Raw genomic sequence first — 19,705 nt, 5'->3', positions numbered from 1 at the left:
GCTGTGCGGCAGCGTTCCTGTACCGAACCTGCGCCTTTACCTGCCTCTGACCGCTACATGCTGCCCCCTAACGCAATACCGAACCCACCGCAATTCGGCCCTGTGCAATTCTCAGCTCGCAGCATTCTCTTATATAGCACCATCGCCGCAACGCTGCCTGCCACTCCACTACTTGCATAGCTGCAATGGAGTGTATCTACCCTGTGTCCCATAAGATCAAGGGGAAGTGTCCAATCCATGTGGTAACAGGACTTTGTTCCAACAGGCTGTCACCTATGTCAGATTGATAGACAATGTTATCATTTATAATATAGACACATATAAGTGAGTGTGTTTTTATAAAGAGAGGGAGATGTCATTGTATCTGATATTTATATACTCATTTAAGAAAAAAAAAACTACTGGTGTGTGCATTTCCCTTGCTCAATTTAGTGCTTATGTACCTTAAGGTGCCCATACATGCGCCGATTTTGTGTGCTGTGTGTTTTGTACTTCAAGCTGGCATGCGTTTTTGGCACTTGAAGTGGATGCGATGTACTTTGCGGGTGCGTTGCGCTGTGATTTCAGCCTTTTTTGGGGGGGTACTTATGTTAGTTGGGCGCCCACTAAGCTATTTGCTTAGTTTTCCGCATCCCCTCGGATACAATGTACCCACGGGGACTCGCATCGCATCCCCGCAGGTACATGGTGCGATTATTGCACATGCAATGCGTTTTGTACTTTAAAAGTTCAAAACGCATGCGATACTCGCAGCGTCTATGGGCACCTTTAGAATATATATATATATTTTTGTGAGTCTCATTTCCCCTTCTGTATGTAGGGTCGGTTGTACTTTGCATTTACACCTCTGCGCACTTAGGCTGAATGTGGGAGGGAGGTACTTGCAGGCATAGGTGATGCGATGCGTGTAGTGTACAACAAAGATGCAACCACTGGTGTAATTAAGCGGAGATGAAGACCAGCAGATTCACCTGAATACATCGGATTACTCCTACTGATACTATTACAATTATTAGTGTGACTGTTGTTGTCTCTTTGCATATGGTCCAAATATTTTTTTTAAGGGTTAACAAAGCATTGATGTATTTCATTGATTTTAACTATAAAGCCCCCCATACACGGTCCGTTTTGCCAGTCCGTTTTGTACTTTTAAAGTACCCCTCGTATCGGATCGCATGCCTTGTGCATGCTTTGTGCATGCACTGTGATCCGATACGATGTGTACCTAGTACAAAAAGTATGTGCAGCACATACTTTTTGTACCGTACTATGTGATGCGCGGGAGCGCGCATCGCATAGTACAAAACCGGCTAAAACGGAGCGTCTATGGGCTCCATAACTTTTATCTTGTAGTTACCCTGTCTCCCAGCATTTAAGGTTGGGGAATTGGAACAAATGTTGACATGGCACCTGCACAAAAATGCTGGGCTGTCTCTCGCCCCATTTCCCTAACCTAAAAACAAAATTTGCATACTGCACAGCAGCAATCGTACAATATTGCATGGTACATATATCCCCAAATGCCACCTGGTGCAGGATACAACTGTCCCACTAGAAACAGATGAGCAGTAAATCCATACAGAGGGGGTTACTTAAACCCCATTCTCACTGCAGGCAAATTCCCGGGTCTAGCATGTCTTCACTCAGGAATTTGCCTTGCAGTGAGAACAGGGGATGCAGTCCATGGCATTTTAATGCCGGGTAAAAGCCATATATTTCTCACTCGCAGTGAGAACACGGAATTATGCTGGCCACTCATCAGACCAACTTTCCTCTGACCACCCAACTAGTTGCTTGGATGGAATAAAAATATGGTACTAAATAGGAGCAAATGTAATATTTACTTAAGAAATTTGCTCCCAAAATCTGGAAAAGGACAAAAACTGTTGCTCGGACAATGTACTGTTGTTCAACCTGTTTGATTTAAACAATTTGACTGTATTGCTGTGTACACACGGGGGCGATAGGGGCTGAAATAGCTGGGAATATGGTCGCTGAGCGACCATATTGCCAGTGATTGGAGTGTGCACCAGCGATAAATCGCCGGGTGCGCGCTCCCGTTTTCAGCACCTGAATGGTCACTGGTCGGAGGAACATGCTCCTCCGACCAGCGACATCCCTTGCCTCTTCACCCAGCAGTGTTTAAATTTTCATCTGCGACCATCTCTGGTCGCAGATGAAAGCGGGACACGGGGCAATATGATTGCTGAGCAATATATTGCTAGCAATATATTGCCAGCGATCATATTGCCCCGTGTGTACGTACCTTATGAATGTTTTTGTCAATTTTCCTGGGTTTGTGAGCACGTTTCTGATTGTCGTTTGCTCCCATCCAGTACCATAATTTTTATTCCATCTAAGCAACTAGTTGGATCGATGGTTGGAGAAAAGTTGGTCTAATGTGTGGCCAGCATTAGCTCTATTATGTTTTGCACCTTTATGGGATACAAAATGTGCATTATAACTTTGCTAATACACATAAGCATAATCTTCTGGCGTAAACCAGTAACAAAAACTAAAAAAACTTTTTGAATCCCTTTATTGAACATTTTGTGGTTATAACGTCTATAGAGAAATGTGAAAGAACAAAACACAGTCAATAAATATACAGTAGCAAAAGAGCTTGTGCAGAAATAGACGAACAATAGCATGTCACGGACACTATTGTTTGTAATTTGGAGGTAGCTAATATACCAGGAATACTAAAGAAGTACATAGGGAAAGGAGAGGCCAGTCTCTGTAGTCTGTAAGCGTTGGTGTAGTAGGGGAGATTAGAGAATAGCTAATGGGAGTTCTGTCTGAAAATGTTGCTAACCAGGTATATGCACTGGTCCAGGGCTTGAAACCAGTGGCGTAACTAGATACATGAGGGCCCCATAGCAAAACATTTTAAGGGCCCCTATTTATTACCTAATGCTGAAAAATGTATACAGCATATGATACTTTGACAGGTAAAGTGGGCCCCTCTTAGCTCTGGGCCCCATAGCAGCTGCATCCCCTGCACCTATGGTAGTTACGCCCTTGCTTGAAACCATTCAGAAAGTGCCTTGGGTTGTCTTGAAACGTAGAGGTTATACGCTCCATCCAGTATGTGGGACAGATAGCATTTGTAGTAGGTGATAGAGTAGGAGGAGAGATTAGTTTATAGGGATTATGCTTAATCAGTGTTGGATGTGAGACGTGGATAGGGCAGTCAAGAATACAAAGCGTAGCATGGTACATGAATAGCAGAAAACTGTTGAAAGAAGGTCATGTAATTTATACCAATAGCTTTGGGTTTGTGGACAGAACACCAAATGTGCTTGGCCACATTAGCGCCATCAAAAATCAGAATTGGAAAGACTAAATAGAGGCAAGTCGCAAGGGGACACAGGGCCAGCCAATCAGCTCCTAATTGCAATGTTACATGCTGGGTTTGAACAATGGCAGTTAGGAGCTGGTAGACTGACAATTTATCACTCTCCACTTCTTAAAGCTCAGTGCATCTGGCCCCAAGTGCCAGCGATCATAAAGCTTAAAGGAATTTTGTTTAATGTTGATGGAAATAGCAAGATTTTACTATTTTTATTCTAATGTTGAATCACTCCCGGGTTCCAAAGTCTCACCTACATTTCGTTTAGGGGTTGCTTGTGAACTAATAATAGTAGATTAATCATTAAAATTAGGCCCTTGGAAGATTAATGATGACACCGTGATTCCATAAGAGTGTTGCAGGTGACTGCAGAAGGAGCTAGAACCGACTGGTAAAAATGACGGAGTTGTAAATATTGTTAAAAAATGCGATGTGCGAGGTAAAAGCGGAGATGAAGACTAGCATACAGTAGTTGGGAACGCACAAGCTAATTACCAAAACGATAAACCGATAATCACATAGTGTTTATGCAGGAGATTTATCGGATCGCCAGCCGTTGGGAAGTGTTTTCCTGGCTTAAGGGTGCAAGGTCTAATGGGAATAGGATAATATTAGTGGAGTTGGAAGACTCTGTGGTCTAATACTGGAGGAAAACTTGGATTATTCCACATGGGGACCAGGAGAGGGTGGGAAGAGTAGTCAGTAGAACAGACTATGAAATTCTCAAAGTAGAGAGATTAAAGCTGAGAGTCGGAAGAGAATGAAAATCTGGTTGGCAGTCATGAGGATGGCACCATAGTAAATACTGTTCTATGTTAACCTGGTGTATATACTGCTAATCTATTCTAGGGGAAATGTGGGGCCTAATTCGGACATGTACACTAATGCGTTCACATCTGTGTTCCCATATGCAGCAACAATATGTGAATGTTGTAGCCACCTGGAAATGTATTGTCGCCCACTTGAGGCCATGTAACTGCGTACAAAATACCTAGCGGTGGTCACACATGGACCATCTGGGTAATGCCATTGTTGCGCAGGAACTGAGATGCTGGCTCCAAACAAAAAAAATGGCCAGACTGCGTCTGGCTGCGCAGCCAGGGGGCTATCAGCGAAGCACTCGCACTCCAGCAGTGCAAACTCACATTTTGCATTTGCATCGCAGGAGGAACCAGGCATGTGTGGCAGCCACGGGTTGTGAATTTGCGAATCCTTGCAAAACTACAACCCTTACTGAATCAGGCACCTGTGTCCAAATGTACATCAGCCCCAAGCTATATCACCTCTTCGTTTTACTAATTGAAGTTTTTGGTTTCCAAATGCAAACCATAAAGGCTTTCAAGCCATTTCCCCCACACTTTGGGGTGTTTTCCCCTCATCTTTCCTAGAAGCACGGTTTTACCTCAAGAACAAGTTGATTTTCCATGTTAAAGCTGCTTTCCATCTGAATCTGTGTCATAGTTGTGATGCTTCATATGTTTTGTGTGTATATCTGCAGCATACTGTAACTGTTGAGACTTATGTGTTTCTTATGTGTTCAGCAATGAAATGGATTTAGTCCAAACTTTAGGTTTATAAATACTTGGGGAGAATGTGTGGGTTATTTCACATTAGTCATAACGTAGGCAGGCTTATAAATAATGCATATCTGTAACAATGTAGACTCTTTTGTATAACATGGTTCCCAGTTGCTAGCTGCACTCGACAGAAGACCTTGCTAGAAGTAGTTGTCTCTTTTCTAATCATTATGTATTGCACACTAGGAAGTTTCCTTTGTATACTGTGCATTACTCCTTGCCATTTATACCAGCTAGTATGTGCAACACCTCCATGAGGGGTATTCAATGCCATGACGGCGAGCAGAGCTGGTAGTATTCAACACCATTCCCTTCACTCGCTGGTTCCTGTCGGTGAGGTGGAAACGGCAAGTGTGGCCATGAAAATGACAGGTCTCGCCACAAAATGCAGTGGACTTGCTGTGTGTATATACTGTATACTACAATTTAGATTTCTGTTTGAACACATCCCACCCAAATCTAAGGACTGTACAATATTCCCATGCGTTTTGAACTAGAATGCATCACATCGCATGCGATTTGCATGTGATGTGATCGGGACCTAGTTCAAAAAGCACGGGCTGCACAGACTTTATGCTGTGTGATGGGATGCCCGCTGGAGCACGCATTGCATCGCACAGCACCCTTGCACCGTGTATGGGCACTTTAACTCTCTCTGCATGCCACCTACAGTGCAACTTAGTTTTGCCCAGTTGCTTTTTTTTTTTGCTCTTAACTTACAAACATTGATTCATGGCCCTTAGTGGTTAACATCGATGGCGATAGTGGACTTACTATGCAATGTATGACCATCGATGGTCATTCATTTTCTTTGACTAAGTGGTGGGCCAATCAGCTTGGGGCGGGACTTTATGGGTGTTGTGGGTGGAGCTATGTTCCTTCTTTTTTTGGGGGGGGGGTTGGGGGATTCTATTTGTTTATGCTGTGCTGTCGAAGGAGAGAAACCATCTGTTAGCCCCCTCGATGGCAAAACTATTCTATATCGTCAATAAACCATTGACCTAAATCATCCCTAGTCCTTGTGTATGCAAAGCGGATGTGCATGATAATATGTGGTAAAGCTGGCATTATTGGGTAGTTATGCAAAAAGAGGATGGTTGGGAGCCATTTTTTTTTCTGACACATTATTTACAACAATAAATTGAAGTAGAGATGTGCAGGTTCTGATTTCAAAGTAGGATCTTATTGGCTATCAACTGTCAACAACTGTCATGTGATTTGGGATAACTAATAAGATCCTGCTTTGAAATCAGAATAAATCAGAACCTGCACATCTCTAAATTGAAGACCTAGATATGTGACTCTTGTTTTCCCCCCCCCCCCTAAAATATCATCATAAAATCAAAGTGTATATACCTAGACTAGTGCAATTTTTTTAAATGTTTCCCCCCCCCCTAAAATATCATCATAAAATCAAAGTGTATATACCTAGACTAGTGCAATTTTTTTAAATGTTTCCCCCCCCCCCCTAAAATATCATCATAAAATCAAAGTGTATATACCTAGACTAGTGCAATTTTTTTAAATGTAAGTGTCTTTTAAGAAAATTTATAGTTACAAAGTTTCTGTTCATGCGTATACATAATTATTTGGTTGAATAATTGGCTTCAGCTAATTATTCACTAGTTCATAAATCTAATCATTAGTTCTTGTTGATAGCGTTCTTTCATAATCCAGTGTCCTATCACAACTCCTACTGTGATATAACCTCCACAAGTTCAGATAATATGGTCTCTGTAACCTTATCGCTCAGCTGCTTTCAAACCGTTCAGCTTGTTGTCAATGCTTCTTCCCTTGTAAACTTCCATTCAGTGCAACTGGGAAGCTGGCAAGGGGTTGACAAACATGTAAGAAAAGTGGGATTATTATATACTACAGTATAATGATGATCTTATATTTTTCAGTTTTTTTATGACATTAGTCCCTGTTGAACTGTACTAAAAGCATGCAAGCATATCAAGACATAAACTGGACATACTCTACTGTGATTTTGCGCAGCAGTGTATGCCCAGCCAGTCACCGAGCCACCCAGGGCCTTCCTGTCCACATGCATTTTTCACTTATGTGCCTACAGGTGGTATTTCATGATTTACTGTGCATTAGGGCATGGAGGGAGAATAGAACAGTATGCTGAGTGCAGCGAGGCACTGTGCCCGAAGCATGGTGAGTGCAGCGCTACACTTCGACAGTATCCATGTCGATATTTGGGACAAAAAAAGTGAAAAACTGATGTAGACTTTTTGGCTGTTGAGCTTGCCATTGTCTACCTAATACTTGTGTCGACCTAAGGCCTTTCGACCGTCAATGGTTGACTCAATGCATGGGGACCTAAATTGAGTCGACCCAATGACCCATACTGTAGATCAGGGGTGGCCAAACCTGTCCTCAAGATCTACCAACAGTGCATGTTTTCCAGGCAACCTGTGGATCTATAGTAGGAATGAATGCAGCAGGTTTGAAATGTGACAGTTAGTAATGACTACAGCTAGGTACCAGCAGGGTGATTTGGAAAACGTGGACCGTTGGTAGATCTCGAGGACCGGTTTGGCCAGCCCTGCTGTAGATGGTTTACTCGATCGGGTTTTGTCTATATTTTGTTTCTATGAATGACTATCCAATACTTTTGTAGTATATGTTTAATTTGGTTATTAGTACCTGTTATTCTTCATACTGTACTAGTTGATTTATAATTTGAAAAAATTCAAATGTGTGGTCCTGATTACTGGTTACCTGACCTCGTAGGACATGTCTTACTAGTGAAATGCCGCGTGCAGAGGCAATGGGGAGGGGCAGGCTAGCAACCATCCTTCAGTAGTACGCCAAGAAAGCTATTTGAGGCAAATATTTAGTTTGAACATAACGTTTGGAAAATGTTCGTGGTTGTGTATGTTATGCTATGGACGAGTGATCAGAAATCTGAGTAATCAGGTAGTGGTGAAATGAGGATTTATTGGATGAAAGAGCCTACCAAAGAGAAAAGATAGTTTTGGCCTTGTCCATGCATGCATTGATCAATCTACTAAAATATATTGTGTTGGATGTACGAAGCCTTGAAAAGTGGAGAGTGAATAAGTACCAGCCAATCAGCTCCTGACTGACACTTTACAGGGTGGATTTGAAAATGACAGAAAGGAGTTGATTGGCTGGTCATTTATCACTCTCCATTTTCTCACTTTTCAAAGCTTAGTACATCTAGCCCATTGTAATAATTTTGGCTACTCTTGCTCTCTTACACATCTGATTTCTACAGCCGAGAGCACCATTGTACCCCTGTACTTAGTGGATTACACTGTTTTATACCACATAGGTTAGCGATTCAGCAGGTGGATTCATGAATGTATATCTGCATCTCACATAGGGCGGGATGTATTAATATACATCGCCGCCCTTCGCCTGCCAGCCGCCGTGATGCTGCCACATATGCGGCTAGCATCGGGTTGCGGTGACGGAGACCCCCACGATACCTGTGATGTGGTCTGTGGGGGTCTCCGTCACATCCGGCGGCTGTCAGTGTCCCCCTGCGTCTCCTCCTCCCCCCTGCAGCCGGATGTCCTGCCGGCTGTGACACCTGCTGGGTGGGGGAGGAGGAGATCAAAGGAGGACAGGAGGGGGGGGGGGGGGGGGGGGGGGGGCGGGCGGGCGGCGATAGAGGGTGGCAATACCCAGAGGGTGGCAATACCCTGCCATGCGGAAAAGGGGGGGAAGGGTAATGGTACATCGCATTTTCCCTTTAGTACATCCCGCCCATGGTAAGATGGGCATACATAAGGGTGACTTCTCTGAGGAAAGAAGTCACCTGTGATTTCCCCCATCTCCCCAGGATCGTAAGCAGTATATTGTAAGCGGTTCTTTTGCATATGATATATCACGTAATCCCAGCCAAGCCTGCCCGACTCGGATGAAGTCCAACAGATCAATTCTGAAACGTCCGCGACCTGCAGGCTCCAGACTGTGCATAGCATCAGACCTGATTATTTGGACACTGTTCAGGCGATTGATTGCTGCAATCGCATGGAAGCAGCCCAAATCGCATGTGCACCTTTAGAGTCTGGTATTTATTCGGTTGTATCCCCTATTATGGGATCTGTCTGTTGCTGTAAATTGTTATCTGTACTATGATTAGTATTTTAGCACCACAGAGTGTGTAAAAACCACCTTTGCTCCTCTATTACCTTGGCATGCCTTACCAGATGAAAGTGAGGAATACAATACATCTTATGTTTGTTTGTCCTTCAAAAAAAAGATAAAGACATTTTATGTTCTCCCCATCATAGATTATAAATGTGATTATCGGACTATTGCTTATTTATCCATTTCCCAAGAAAACACACACACACACACACACACACACAATGTATTCATAACAAACACCACCCCTCCCCCCAGCACATGCACACACAGTTTGAAGTGGTGGGGTGCAGGCCTCGGCAAATTAACTTGAAAACACTGTGACCGTTCTAAACATGAAAGATGCTTCTTATCAATGGCATATTTTGTTTAGTATTGCAATGATACTAGTGAATATGCCGTTATTATTTACCACTCTGATGAGGTTTGGTGACTTCCCGCTCCTCGGTGTTGTCCTGCTGCTGTGTCATATGGGTGTGCGAGGGACCGTTTGCTCATGACACTTTACCCGGCAGGGACACTGCAATGGCAGGAAGCGGTCACTAGGGTGACAGATAAAAAAGGTCGACACATAAAAAAGGTTGACATGTATTAGGTCGACATGATTTTTTTTAATGCCTTGTTCATACTTTACCATCCCAGTGGGCACAGATAGTGTGCCCATAGCATGTTGAACGCAGTGGTACACTAATACAATGTCCATGTAGACCTATATTGGCAGACACTAAAAAAAAAAATATATATGAAAAAACTCATGTCAACCTATTTCCATGTGTACCTAATGCATGGTGACCTTTTTTCATGTGTCGACATTCTGCCTGTCAACCCATAGTGGTCAACCTATTTACTATTGACTTTATACTTGTCAACCTAATGATCCATACTCCTGTCAGCAATGGGACCCGTGTCACTATTACCATCTAAATACTGAAAGGAGGACATCAACCCTGTAGCAAGTGCGGTTGATATTTCTTGCACCTGCATGTGTCCATATTTAAGATTTCCTTCCACTCTGCATTGGCAATAGATCATATTAATTCTACCCCCACCCCCTTTGAAGAAGAGGAGACCCTGTTTTTTTAAATGGACTCCCGGTGGGTTTATATTCACCTCCTAATGTGATAGGTATACATTTTACATTTATTTTTTATTTTTATTATTTTACCCAGAGTGCATCAAAGTAATAGGGCATTACCACCCATCTCCATACTCCAGTGAAATCAGAATCCCCTTCCCGGTGGCATTGGTTCACATCCTCATGGGACATTATCCCTCCCCCACATGCATATTACAGCGGAGCAAGGGCCTTATTCTGCTCCACACACAATGCTGTGAAATTCGCAGCGTTGCATGTGGATGAAACGCTGCCTGCCATTCGCAGAGCTGCTCTCCCCCCCCCCTCGCTCAGTGAATTTCCCACATGGCTGCGAATGGATGTTTTGCATAAACATCCATTTGCAGTCTTGGGTGCAGGGACCAAATCATTCCATGGTCGCCGACCATCAAATAATTTGGAAGGTGCATGCAAAACTAAGACACTCTCTGGTGTCTTAGCTTTGTGTGCTCCCTGCATGGGAACATGGCAGGCAGCTGACATCCGGTGACATCAGCTGGCCACCCCCGGCACCCGCATCACGGGGCGATTTCCATGGGAACGCCCAGCGTTTGCATTGGGAATGCCCGTGAAATGCACACTCCCAGTTCTTGCTGCAGGTTCAACCGCTGTTCAACCTGGTGCATGGATAACAGTTGCCAAACAACTTGTGCCAACCAGCACAAAAACTTGAATATCTCCCAGTCAATTTAGTCATTTCAAACAAGCAATAATGAGCACAACACTGATAATTGTGTAAAAACAATGATCAATAAACTCTTCAATCAAAGATTTGATCCTCCTCACTACATTGGGCCAGTTATAAAGCCTTTTATAAAGGTACTATAATGATTTCAGCATGCATCCATTGTACTGGGATATTTAATGCTCTGATGTGATCCATTGTTATATGAACTAGGGAACCTGTAATAGTGCTTATTTAAATAAAAAAAATTGACCTTTTTTATGTTGAAGAAAAGTGTGAACTTAAGGCCTGATTCAGCTTTGTTAGCAAAGCAATAAAGCATGCAAATGTACAGAACCTATTGCACTGCATGTGGGGCATATATCACGTGCAGAGAGAGTTAGATTGTGATGGGGTGTGCTCAAACTGAAATCTAAATTGCAGTTTAAAAATAAAGCTGTCTAAATGTCCATACGCACTTGGCGATGATGGGGGGGAAAACCGCTGGGCTGAAAAACACTCAGTGCATACACATTGAGTGATTATCGCCCATTTATAGCAGGACGCTATGGAAAGCCGTCCACCCCCATGCTCATCTGCTGGTAATACCAGCAGATGAGCAGCAGCCAAAAGCAATGATGTGGGAGCGCACACCAGTGCTCACCACTCGTAGCTGGCCCGTACACACCAGGCGGCTTTTGAGCCATAGCTATAAACCATGTCTACCCTGATTTTGTATTCAATATATACTAAGGAGGAAACCAATCTCCATGTGCCACTGGTGTTTTCCAGGGTTTTAAAAGATTAGCATGAGATGGGAGAATACTTAAGTTTTGAGAATTTCTGTAGATGGGAACAGGTGACATAAGTACTGACCCAGCCAAGTAAATTAACCCATTTGTGCACGTTTCATTACATTGGAAACCTAGTCGATCGGAGATGTTTGGGTGGTGTCTGGGAAACCTTGTTAAAGAATATTGCGGTACCTGGAGTAACCCTTTAGTAGTCGGTGACAATTGGTTTAGCGGTAATTGTTAGTTATTGATCAGCACAGGATTTGTTTGCAGAATTGAACAGAAAATGGTTATAGAACCCAAAAGCTAGTAAATAAATAAGTTTGATTAGGGCACTCTTAAGCCCCCATACAATACTCTGACTTCTCCTCCTCTTGGGGTGAAAGGATCACATGTGATCTCATTCGCCGCTGCCGGGAGCGGTCCAAGTCGATGGTCAGGCATGCAAGCAGGTCCGATCTTCGACTCGGATCAGATGTCAAACATTTGCAGTTTCCCCTTTGTTCACCCGTTTTCTTAGCCCGATTGGTTGTCAAAAGTGGCCAAATCGGACAAGTGTGTGGCCAGCTCCTTTCTTACAGGAAGTTGTTTAGTGTATACAGTCTGTTGTTTGTTAATGAACGTTGGCTTTACCGTCTTGCTTCATGCTTTGCTGAACTTTAGGTAAGAGGATTGTATGTTCTAAAGTGCTTGGTGTGTGATACTAACTTTTTGTTGTAAAACTATTGTGATTCAATGCACGCAATGTTGTCTATGGAAATTTGAGTAAAGGTGCCCATACACTGTACAATTGTTGGGTGCGATGAGATGCGCACTCCCGTCACACATTGCACAGCTCAAAAAGTATGTGCTGCACATTCTTTTTGTACTAGATCTCATCTCCTTGCATTGCAAAACCGATGCAATATTGTATACAATATTTGTACCGTGTATAGGCACCTTAAGATGCTAGCTGTGTGTAAGGATGATGCGCTATCTCTGTGTTCCAATTAATTTGGAAATCCAATTGTGTGGGTCAGTATAATTGGCGCCCCAGGTTTGCGTTGCTTTGTGTGCAAGTGCATCTGATGTAAGCAGCTTGCTGTGAATGCTAGTTTTCTTAGCCAGTAGGCTTGCTGTGAGTGCTAGTGAACATGGCACAGAAGTTTTGATGTGAGTACTAGTGAACTTGGCACAGGAGGCTTGCTGGAAGTTCAAGTGAATTTGATGCAGGTGGCTTGCTGTGAGTGCAGAAGGCTTGCTGTGAATTTGGTGCTGGAGGCTTGCTGTGAGTGCTAGTGGAATTGGCACAGGAGGCTTGCTGTAAGTGCTAGTGAATGTGGGTTTGAAGCTCAGCTGTGAGTGCTAGTGAACTTAGCACATGAGGCTTTCTGTGAGTGCTAGTGAACTTAGTGCAGGAGGCTTGCTGTGAGACCTAGTGAATTTGGGGGCTCATTCGGCCCCCTTTTCGATAGTCGGGGTATGCGCATGAGTGAATGTAGACATGTGCAAGCCCCCTCTGCAAACGACTTCGGCAAGTATCACACTTTGCTTAGTAAGGGGAGGGAAGATGGGCGGGCAGCAGGGGAACAGGCAGCGTTTTATTGGGCGTCCCCATAAAAATGCTGGGCGTTACCCTGCTAGCGCAGGAGGGGTGATGCCTGCTTGGGGCAGGCAGCTTTATTGAAAGGACTGGCTGTGTTTTTGAAGGCATAGAACTGTAACATGCTGTTAAAATAAGTTACTTTAGCATATTGCCTTAACATGAAAAATGGCATAGATGCCAAATACAAACAGGTTTCTGCCAGCAAATTGGCTAAAAGCATCCACACATTTTCGTAAATCGATAACACAAATCACTTATTTTTATTGTATGTGCAGACTTCGGTAACTGTAATATACTTTGTTCTCATAACTGTACATCATGTATAAGATATTTGTGTTAAGCTAAACCATTGCCAGGTTTTGTGATCCAATAAATCAGTCCGTGAAACAAAGCTCACAATGCTGCTTTCCTATTGCATTCGTTACATGTGCAGGCATCACGTTTTGTGAAATAGTCCTTGCTGCTAACTTGGTGCACAGCCAGGAGCTGTGAATGCCTGAGAGGAACCCTTGGAGGTTTTTTCTGTGATTAATGGACCTTTTAGCACAATGCTGTCATTGGTGGTGTCCCAGAAGCTGGCAAGTGTATGTGGGCACTGGAGGAAGGAGTAGATCCAGTGTTTTTTTTTTTTTTTTTTTTAAACCAATTAATCTGAACAAAATGATTTTCAACACAACCCTTCACAATCCCTTTTATATTGCAAAAAACTGTAATACAGAACAAACACGGTAGTGCACCCCAATCCAAATCTTTATTGTCCGCAACAATTATAACAATGTTGCCGCAAAGTGACACCTACTTCTTAAAAAAGAGAAATGGGTATTAATACCCTCTAATGCCGTACAGTGTGTCTGTACAATTCTAGTCCTTGATATCAAACACACACACCATGACGACGATGGAATTTTGTATATGGAAGCAGTGGCTCATCTGGCAGTATGTGTGTTCAAGTAGATACCGCATCACACCACTGCCTCAGTGATATGAAACTTTTTTATTACTTCTCTACCAACACATGGCGATATAACGGTATCAGGACGTGTCAGTATAGAGTAACAGCAAATCAGTATATACATTATAGACATGTCAATATGGAGAAGGGGTGTCAAAACTTTTTGCGATAAAGGCCAGATTTGGTGAAGTGTAAATGTGTGGGGGCCGACCATTTAGCCTGACATTCTTTGAATCATTAATCACATCAGAATTGTCCCCCACTCTGCCTTCATTCACTGTATGTCCCCCAGCCTGCCCCTCCTTCACTGTATGTTCCCCATTCACTGTATGTTCCCCACTCTGCACCCATTCACTTTGTCCCCCAGCCTGCCCCCCTTCTTTTTATGTCCATCAGTGCCTCCATTCATTGTATGTCAAAATTCCCAAAATGACCACTGCTCCCTCTAGCATGTGAGCGCAAGGCCCCCCCCCATGCCGGGTACTGCGAGGCATGTGAAAAGTTTTACAATCGCATCAATATTATGCAATCTATAACACTATACAGCTGACCAGCCGCGCTTAGAAGCCAGTTGCCAAGCAGCCATGTTTTAGGTCGCAGCAGCTGCGTATATTGTCACGCATCCAAAAACGGACTGGTGGGTCTCACTCTGCACAGAGCAGTCCATGGTCTTTGGATAGATAGAATTCAGTCTCCATTGAAGTTTAGAGCAGTAGACTTGGCTCTCTTAGTGCTGATATCATTCCACATTTTCATGACAATCTAATCTTCATACAAACAGGATGGCAGTGTCTTATATTTTCCTAATCCCACTGGTTATAATTAATGTGATTAGGTGCAACACTCCATTTCTCCAGTATCAAACAGAGTTTTGACAGATCAGTCTGGAAATTAATTTGCAAATTATCTTCATTTTATTTTTTTTCATCTTTGGGCTTGGCGGGCAGTTCACAGAATTATCAAATCTTCTTAAGAGGACAAATTGTTAACCCTGGCAACTTTTCAGATTTTTTTTTTACTATGATTTTTTTATTACATGCGATAAACTTTTTTTTTTTTTTATATTGCTGGCTATATGCAAGTTTATTGGCATGAAGCCGGTGTTTGGGGGTGGTAATCGGCTATCTTCTGTGAGTGTCAGGAAAAACACAGGTGTGCCTTGGCATTTGGAGGGAAGTTGTGTGATGTCCGCTCTGGCCCCGAACAGCCGGTTTCTATTGCAGCCACTGAGTAAGTCCTGGGCTACACACAGATGGAACACAGAGGTGCAACATGTTGTTCTTCATCCAGGACCTTTGTTACATATTACTGGAGATCCTACGATCTATAGGAGGTCAAATTCCTCAGTTACCATCAGGTGTGTGGAATTCTATCCCTAACAATTGCTAGGTGACAATTAAACAGAAGTTTGCAGGAATGTAGTATGTTCTCGTGAGCAAGATTGGCTACCTAGCTACACCAGACCTTGTTTCCCTAGCAACAACTTTAATAGTTGTTAGAATCTCTGGATTAGACCTCAAAGTCTGAATTCTTGGTTCTGTGATCAACCAAAACCCATAAATAACATATGTTGGCCCAAAAAAAATACTGCCCCTGATCTATTTTATGCATTTTAACTGAATTTTACATTTCTTTATAATACATTTTAAATGTGCAATTATTCACACGTTTTAGTTAGGTCATATGCAGTCACTTTGCTAGTCTGTGGTATAAATGCATTGACAGTGGATCCATTGATCATTTCACCCAATGACGGTGATTGCTGCTCTTGTACTCACTGGGCTGCGGGCAATCAAAGGACATCATGGGTCACTTCAGGTAGTGAAGTTAGGCTCCATGTCCCGACACCAAGTTGGAAAAATCCCCCAAACATCACAGTGTTATATGTCACCGATGGTAGAGAAGCATGCCAACACTTAAGGAAAACCACTTGTATTTGTCTTGGCAGAGCAGCGGTGATACCTCACCAGAGGGCTTTAATGGGCATATTCATGTAGTTGCGAATGAGGTCACACAACTTTGTACAGCTGCAAAAACTCTGCGGCTGTGACTTTTTGGTGTCCTTTCAGTGACTCTTTTTACTATAGCTCAATAATAATACATCCTGCATTACTATGGTAAGCAGTGGAGTAGGATATCTTCTAACGCTGAGAAAAGGGACCATACGTTTGACTGATAATGCAGTACATCTTACATACTCCTCCTAATGAATATTCATTTATTTAAGGTTGTTTAAAGTAAAATTTGTCCAACAAAGGCACTTTAGTTTCTATGTCATTTTCTCTAAAAAGTATAATAAACAAATAATAAACAAAATGAAATGAGCAGTATCCTATTAGCTGCAATAAAATACTGCAGCCAATGGATAACACCTGGTAGGTGGGTATCCAATTATCCTTATAAGATACCACTTGTGGGGCATTCTGCTTCGTGTACCTCAGCCCCAGGTGACCCATTTGTTTGGCTGATAACACACTGGGGTCAATCCTATAAATTGCGATGGGTGCGAGGTGCCGTTCCAAAGGCATTTAAATGCTGGGAAATGGCACCCAATTTTGCACCCTTCGCAGGCCCGAATTTACTGCAAATTGCTTTGAACCCTATGGGGCAGAGGGCACTTTAGTGCACCTTCTGTCCACCGTAAAATGCACCTGGTGCTGTGATTTATTTGCTTTTAAAATCAATCGTGGCTAATCGGATCAACCTCATGGAATCACATGAGTTATCGCCTGATAACGGGTCATTTACTGCACATTAAATATGGGCTATAATTGGATAGCCCAATAGTACTATTGGGCTAAAAGCCTGTTGTTTACATGTGGTAAATGATCGGCTGCAATTGGATACTGGCTGAGTCTAGTAATATTAATATGAAAGGGTGCATATTAGTAATGCTGGAACACATATTAGAGAATTTGCAGATAATTTAATCCTTAAATGAGTATTTAGTACTTCTATACACTATGCAAAAATTACATTTAAAATCTTGATTTTTGAGCATTGCATTATTTGACCTTTTACAATAAAAGAAAGGCATGGTTACATAAAAAAGTATTAGAAATTATTTGCAAAGAATAAATGTAGCTATATCATCTCTTAACTGTTAACCTATTAGTGTACCGTGTGTGAACTTAGTACACTTACTTATGTAGGGTACACACCAGGACGACCCGCTCACAATGCACATCGTGAGCGGGTCGTCAGTGTCTCGTCCGACCCGCTCACGGTGACGCGGGGGGGGCATGACCCGCTCACGATGTGCACCGTGAGCGGGTCCGATCCGATGGCGACCCGCACCCGGCTGTATGGTCGTCATTCAGATCCTACCTGCAGCAGGTAGGATCTCAATAACGACCGACCCGCGGGACCGCCCATCGGATCGGTATCGGTCCACACCAGGACAGAAAAGGGCCCAATCACCACACAATCTACATCCAATTGGTCGGAATTGGATCTAGATTGAGGTGATCTGGTCCTAGTCGTCCTGGTGTGTACCCAGCATAAAACTTCTAAAAAAAGTAGGTGATGTTGCCCATACTAACCAATCATATTTGGTTTATAATTTCTCTATTGCATCCTAGGAAATGATAGCCAGAGTCTGGTTGCTATAGGCAACATCACAATTAAATTTTTAGAAGCTTTTGTAAATTTACACCCTAGGGTCCATGTTTTCTTTGTGAAACAAAAACTTATTAATGATTTCCACTGTAAAATGATGGGGGAACACATTGTTTAGCCAGATTAAATTGTACATAGAATCAACCATGAAGGGTGTGACAAATGTAGGTGTTTAATGCAAATTAAGGAGTAAAAAGTTCTTCTGTATTCTGTCTGTCACATGTTGTGCTAGCCAACCAACATAGCCTATTTATTGTTATGTTGTCCAGTATGTTCATTGCTGGTCTCTTGATCTGCCATCACAAACACTGGTACTTGTTTCCTAGCACGGCGCCCGTCTGGTTGATCGCATGCCTTAAGTTTAAGGTACTTAAGGCATGCGATTAACCCGATGGACCCGATTTTATGTCAATCACCAGTGTATTTGCCGGCAAAAGACAAAATCGCGTTGATCGGGTCCATCGCGGGCCATTATAATGGGCCGCGATGCGATCAATGCGATTTTCCCATAAAGAATAATGTTAAATTAGAAAATCACGTTGATCGGGTCCATCGTGGCCCATTATAATGGGCCGCAACCGATGCGATTCAACCCAATTTTCCCATAGAGAATAATGTTAAATTACTTTTTAAACTGAAAATCGGGTTGATCAACCCGATTTTACATAGGGAACAATGGGAAATGGGCCAATTTCTCATTGTATAGGGTTAGAAAGTATGGTTAATGTCCCCCCATTGTTAACGCCACCCCACTATTGACACCAACCCGAAGCGTGGCGAGTGCAGCGAGCCCGTGAGGGGCGGCAGTACGCGTCCTCCGACCTTTTCATACCCCCACTATCCACGCCGGCGTGGAGTTGACTTTATATAGTGTGGCGAGCCACCGAGCCCGAAGCGTGGCGAGCGCACGCGTATACCTGTGAAGTTATGCGCGGGGCTCGCCACGCTTCGGGCTCGGTGGCTCGCTGCGCTCGCCACACTGTATAATGTCAACTCCACGCCGACGTGGATAGTGGGGGTATGAAAAGGTCGGAGGACACGTACCGCCGCTCCTCGCGGGCTCGACACGCTTCGGGTTGGCGTCAATAGTGGGGTGGCATTAACAATGGGGGGCCATTTCAACCATCAGGGGGGGTTTGCTATTAAAATGGGGGGTTTGGGGGCTTTTTACATTGAAATCAATGTAAAATCGGGTCTCGGACCATTTTACATTGATTCCAATGTAAAAATCGGGTCGGTCGCATCGCATGCGATTTGGTTGGTCCATCGAATGCAGGACCGAGTGCTCCACCAGCTCCCGCAACCTCAGACCACACGGACATTTTTCCGTGCAAAAGCAGGGATCTGGGCGGGCAGCTGACATCCGGCGATGTCATATGTCCGCTCCCTACACGTGCGTCACGGCCGCATTACCATACGTACGCCCAGCGTTTGCATGGGAACGCCAATGAAACGCGGGGCGTATGCATATGGTAATGAGCCCAAATAGCCCTTCACGTCCCTCTCCACCCCCTGTTCGGAGTGTTCACATATCATGCGGGATTTGGCCGTACTCCCCGCTCGCACATGCGCAGAGACGCCTCTGCACATGCGCAGACACAAAACATCGGCGGGCCAAACGCACGCGGATATATCCGCACCGACCAGAATAAGGGCCAATATCCTCACACTGAGAGGGGGGGGGTGTAGATATACTAAACATTATAGAGATAAAGTGGACAGAGATAAAGGGCCTTATTCTAGTTCACTCTTTCTGACAAAATCCTTCTTAGATGGACAAAACCATGTGCACTGCAGGGGGAAGATGTGCAGAGAGATTTCGATTTGGGTGAGTTATTTTATTTCTGTGCAGGGTAAATACTGACTGCTTTATTTTTACACTGCAATATAGATCTCACTTTGAAGTAAAACCCCCACCCAA

General features: G+C 43.5%; 1 protein-coding gene across 4 annotated transcripts in view; it reads left to right on the top strand.

Annotated features, from left to right (window-relative positions):
- Positions 1-19,705, top strand: part of CLCN2 (chloride voltage-gated channel 2) — a 123,825-nt gene that overhangs the window by 752 nt on the left and 103,368 nt on the right. The gene's annotated exons all lie outside the window — the stretch shown is intronic.

The sequence above is a fragment of the Crinia signifera genome, chromosome 3 (genome assembly GCF_055691185.1).
Source record: "Crinia signifera chromosome 3, ASM5569118v1, whole genome shotgun sequence".
Classification (NCBI taxonomy): Eukaryota; Metazoa; Chordata; class Amphibia; order Anura; family Myobatrachidae; genus Crinia; species Crinia signifera.
This window is presented reverse-complemented; position numbering and strand designations above follow the sequence as displayed.